The sequence below is a fragment of the Macaca nemestrina genome, chromosome 5, assembly GCF_043159975.1.
Source record: "Macaca nemestrina isolate mMacNem1 chromosome 5, mMacNem.hap1, whole genome shotgun sequence".
NCBI classification, from domain to species: Eukaryota; Metazoa; Chordata; class Mammalia; order Primates; family Cercopithecidae; genus Macaca; species Macaca nemestrina.
In genome coordinates this window covers 89,609,967-89,615,887 of record NC_092129.1, presented here as the reverse complement: position 1 = coordinate 89,615,887, position 5,921 = coordinate 89,609,967, and positions in this window count along the sequence as shown.

Sequence of the window (5,921 nt, the reverse complement as noted above, 5' to 3'; positions counted from 1 at the left end):
ACAAATGTCTAGAAATTTTTTAGTTCTCTAATAATATAGCCCCTCTCCCCCTTTTTGATAAAATGAGATTATACTACACTTTGTTTAACAATTTGCTTATTGAACTTAACAACATGGAGATACCTTTACAATTTTATATGTCTACTTGTCTTTTATTTTACTTTTTTAAAACAATGTTATCATCTGCATAAAAATGAAACATCCTCATTCCAAAATATTTAAGCTATTCAGAAGAGTACAAAAGAGGTAGCAAATATATATAATGTAAATACTTAAAAATACATCTCATTAACATTGGATGAACTTCATTCTAGCTATTAATTTGTGTATAAAAATATGGAGAATAAAAAAGAGATAGATATATGGATATATTTATAAAATAATTTTGTAATATAAATAATATTTAAATTAAAATGTGATTTTACTTTAAGTTAAACACTAGAAAAATAAATTGAAATAAAATTAATAGAACTTACGAAGTCAGACAAACAAGTGTCTTCTGACAAAGAATTAGTTGGTTAAGGTTATGGAAAAATCCAAAAATCATTATAAGATTTGGTTCCATTATGTCATTTTAAACTATATACTTCAAGTGTCAACAATGTCAATTGACTCTCCCCTATGAAAGATAAGAAAATATTACTCTCAGTGCCTCCCTCTCCTGACTTCTAGATTTGAGTTAAAGCACTATTTTTATTTGAAAACCAATCCCATTATTATTTTGCCTTATCTTCACATATAAATGCATTTAATATTGTAGCAGACTAGCAGACACTACCAAACATTTGTTCCTACCCCTCTTTTCTACTCCAAATAAATCCATTTTGTTCCAGTTTTTAGCCCTTTTCTCATGGCCATGTGCTTCAGGATAAGCCTCACTCCAGAGAGTAACTCCTAATTAGTCAACCCTAGTGATCTCATTCTCCTCACCAACGATTGGTTAGTGTCGTAGGCATGCAGTACAATTCTGGCCAATGAGACATGAGGATAACTAATAACTTCCAGGAATTATTTCCTAACTTTTAAAAGGAAACACACAGAAAAAGTCTCTTCCTTTTCTGAATGTGATTGCATTTGGCTGTGATGCCTGGATTGTTGCAGCTTCTTTGAATCCTGAGAGCAGATCTGATATTTTGAGGATGAAAGAACATAAAGATTCAGAGAAGCTGAGCTCCTAAACTGAACAATTTGGAGCTACACTGTTTCTGAAACTTCTTGTTATATGAAGTAATAAATATTGTTTAAGTCATTTTGAGATGGATTTGTTCCTTGAATTCAACATCATCTTCAAAGCTATCCTAATAAACATAAGTATTTACCACTGATCCTTCTTACTATATATCACCTCATGATTTAGAGACAGAGAATGTGTGTGTGTATTTTATTTAATCCTAGGGTAACTTCATGGCAAGCTTTATCTACTGGGAAAGTTCTATTACTGATATAACTAACTCACATTTTTAATTCATTCACAAATTTATTGATTGATGAATTCGTGTGTGTAAATATATAATCTTGACTGTAGGAGAAGATAGGCAATAAAATAAATAAGGACATTACATGGGGTATAAGAAGGTAATAATTGTTATGGCAAAAAGTAGATCAGGAAAGAGGGTAGGGAGAACCATGAATGAAGGGTGGGGAAAGGGTTGCAATTTTAAATAGGGCGGTTGGTGAAAATTCCATTGTTCTGTGCAATTCTCATCATGACATTCCATTTAATCACTTGGATGCCCTGTAAATTAATAATTTAACCTATTGTAATTCAGTTGAGTAATATCAAACTCCTTTGTTCAATTTTAGAGTATACAAAAATTGTAATACAATAAATTGGGCCTATGATGCTCTCCTTGGAGAATATTATTCAAGCAGATATTTAATTGTTATCTGAAAGACTGACTCCATCAAAGTTTGGGAAAATCAACACAGCCTCCTGAGAAGATAATTTTAAAACATTTGTTAGAGACACATTTTCCCATGCCTCAGAAGTTAAACATAACCTCCATGCTCTCATCCAAACTCTGTTTCAAGTGTCAATCTGCTGATAAATGAAAAGGAACCTGATACGCACTAACTTTTTGTCTACCTGGTTACTTATTCTTCAAAACAATAAACAATAACTACCATTTATTGAGGATAAGATAAATATCAGATGAGGTAGCAAACTTAATACAGAATCCTCCTACAATTTTACAATAATGTTATAATCTTTCAAACTTCTCTCTCCTTTGCTTGATTTTACAGATTTATCTCAATGAAGCATTTAATGAAGCAACTAATGCATTTCTTTTATTTTTCCAAGAAGTCACAACTCTTTGTCCGTTCACATTTCATTCACTTTCCATAAAATTAAATTATACATTTATAGCAACAGGTAAAATCAATTTAAATCAGTTTGGTAGCAACAAACAGACAAACAAAACAACAACAACAACATTTCACATGCAAATCAAAAAAAGTAAGGTTGGGTATTTTTCTTTAAGTACTGCTTATCCCAAGGGACTGCGTGGCCCTATCACATCATAGAACTAAAACTTTAAAAGCACTAAATAAAACTGACAATCAAAATCCCTCCTGCTCCATCTTTTTCCTTTCATCTGGCCAGAGTTAAAGCAGAAATATTTTAGCATTGCATTCCTTTCTGTCATGCTGGACCATGGGGAGGGTGAGCCTCCATCATTGTCAGGCAGGGAGAAATCATCGCCTATGACAGGAGAGCAGAGAGACACCAGGATTCATAAGAGCTGGACAACGTGTCACATACACAAGGAAGGCTGCAAGCACAAAGTCAGAGAAAGCGAGGAGATCTGAAGTTTCTGAATGATATGACCAATGATCAGACTTGGAGAATATTTCTAGGATATTAGACAGAAACCAGGAGCTAGATGATCAAAGAAAGACAAAGATAGGGATAAATCAAAAGCACATCCGGTCAGTGCCTGGAAGACTGAGGCAGCTGGGTGCCATCTTTCAGTCAGTATTTCTCTCTGACATTTCTCCATTTCTCCAGGCGAGACCAATGTCCTCTCCCTTTCTTCCATGAGATTTATAACACTGTGTCAATGCTATGTCCTACTCCCTAGGTAAAACTTCTTATCTTAGTAAACATACTTGTCACAAGTTAAACACAAAGAAAACAATGTTTAATGCTACTTTGTAGGTATTTCCTAAAGCTCAGAAGTGGAAAGAAAATCACAGAAGAAAAAAAATTGGACATTCTCAGGAATCCAAAATGTAGGAGTGTGGGTGTTGAGGGAGAGATAAAAGAGAAAAGTTAATATTCAAGTACTTGATCTTTAAAATGGTAAAAAATTTATATGAATATGTTTTTGGATGCTAGATGTCATCTGCATCTAATCCTCTTGTGACTATTTTAAAACATGGTCACAAATTCTTTGCTGGGCTGGGCAGGGATCTATGTCTACTCCCCTTGATTCCGGCCAAGATGTGGCTTCTTTGACAAATAGAGTGTAATAGGTTTCTCTAGAGGGACAGCTCTAATAGGATAGCTATATATATATATATATATATGGGAGTTTATTAAAAAGTATTGATTTGCACGATCACAAGGTGAAGTCCCTTTTAGCCAGGCATGGTGGCATATTCCTGTAGTCCCAGCTTCTCAGGAAGCAGAGGCAGGAGAATTGCTTGAGCCTGGGAGCCTGAGAGGTAGAAGCAGTGAGCCGAGATTGAGCCATTACAAGTGCACTCCAGCCTGGGTGACAGAATGAGACCTCTAAAAAAAACAACAACAACAACAACAACAACAAGGTGAAGTCTCACAACAGGCCGTCTGCAAGCTGAGGAACAAGGAAGCCAGTCTGAGTCCCAAAGTCCCAAAACCTCAAAAGTAGGGAAACCAATGATTGCAGTCTTCAGTCTGTGGCCAAACGTCTGAGAGCCCCTGGCAAACCACTGGTGTGAGTCCAAGAGTCCAAAAGCTGAAGAACTTGGAGTCTGATGTTCAAGGGCAGGAAGCATCCAGCACGGGAGAAAGTTGAAGCCTGGAGGACTCAGTAAGTCTGCTCTTTCACCTTCTTCTGCCTGCTTTATTCTAGCTTAGCCATGCTGGCAGATTGAGGGTGGATCTGCCTCTCCCAGTCCACTGACTCAAATGATTCAAATCTCCTTTGGCAACACCCTCACAGACACACCCAAGAACAATACTTTGCATCCTTCAATCCAATCAAGTCGACACTCAATATTATCCATCACACAGGGTTCATAGGAAGTGACACAATGACTTGATGGTAAATCCTAAAAGCCCAGGCCACTTCTCCCTGGTGTGCTGGAAAACTCACTCAGGAGCCCTAAGCTGCCTGATGAGTTCGGCTAGCTTGAGCCCATTATGGAGAGGCTACAAATAGGGACTCAGGTAAACAGACCCAGGCTTTGAATCTTTCCAGATGAAGCCCCAGCAATGGGGAGAGAAGATATGCCTTCGCAGCTATACTTTGTTTGAGTTTCTGACCATAGAAAGTATGGACATAATAAAATAGTTGTCTTATAATGCTAAGTTTGAGGGTATGGGGGTAGCGTGGAGGTGATTTGTTATACGAAAGAAATAATTGAAATATTCCCAATACTCTTGAGTAGTAAAAAGTATTTATTTATGTGCCCACTATACCCAAGCTGCACACACCCACAGGTGTGCAAACTTTCATTATCTGCCTCTTTCCTTCTGAAGAGAAAAGGTAGTTAAATACTGTTTTAGCTGAGTTTTCCCTATAACGCTGTTGTTTGTTGTTGTTGTTGTTGTTGTTGTTGTTAGAAACTATTCAGGACCTTAAGAACAATCATTCCTTAAGAGGATATATAACCTATTCTTGAGGAATATGTTTTATTCAAGGACATGCTTTGACCTTTCTATTGCACTCAAAGGTTAAATTAAAGATTATATCATTCAAATCCCTAAGAGATGGGAAGAGGCACCCACACATGCTTACTACCATCTGTCTGCCTTTGCCCTACTCTTCTCTGCCTCTCACAGCCTTGTGCAAAGATCATCTGTCATTCCCAGTTCTGCAGGAGGTAGGATGTGCTCGTGTCTGATGCTCAGATTTGGAGCTGCAGATCCTCTCACTATGAACCAAGCAGATGGTATCCGTAAATCCAAAAGCTAGATGAGAAATGGCTTTTATGTAGAAAGATCACTTTTAAATTATCCTATATGTCATGTTCCTGTGAGCCACTTTCTTCCAAATATTCTCAGCAACATCTTCATAGATGAATTTACTAAAAACATACTTTCTTTTTAAATGTAAGCCCAAGATAGATAGATGATCCAAGACCCGGATGATTCTATAACTTTCTCTTCCCATTTCATATATCTTGAAGAAACATTTAAAAAGTACAACAAAGATGTTTTGACTAGCTAAAAAATTTATACACAAGAATACATATTCCTAATGCTTATTCAGAACTCCCAGATGTCAAAAAATTGTATATTCTAAATTAAAAGTTGCCAACTGCTTTCTTTCTTGAATATTAGGTATATTATTAAAGGAAGTTATATAAAATAATTCATGTTTCGTAAAGGAGTTTGTCATATCTCTACACCATATAAAAAGAAAAGTAAATCCAGGGATCAAACACTCATAAATAAGAAAAGAAAGGAAGCTATTTTACTGGTGTCATACTTAATAGTAAAGAGACAGTGCTAATAGGTTCTAACTGGCTGCTTATCTAAGCTTCTTAATTTGTAAACATGTAATGGTTTTGACAATCTACTTCAACCAAATTCAGCTTTATGTCGGACACTCAAGGCAGAGCACATGGTGTGTCCATTGTGAATTGGGGACAGGCACCTTCGAAGCACAGATGCAGAGACAGGGATGAATAGGACCTGCACAGCCTCAGCAACGTTTCCTTGGACAAAAAAGAAAGCAATGAATTCCTGTGAACCTATTCTGAAGCGTGTG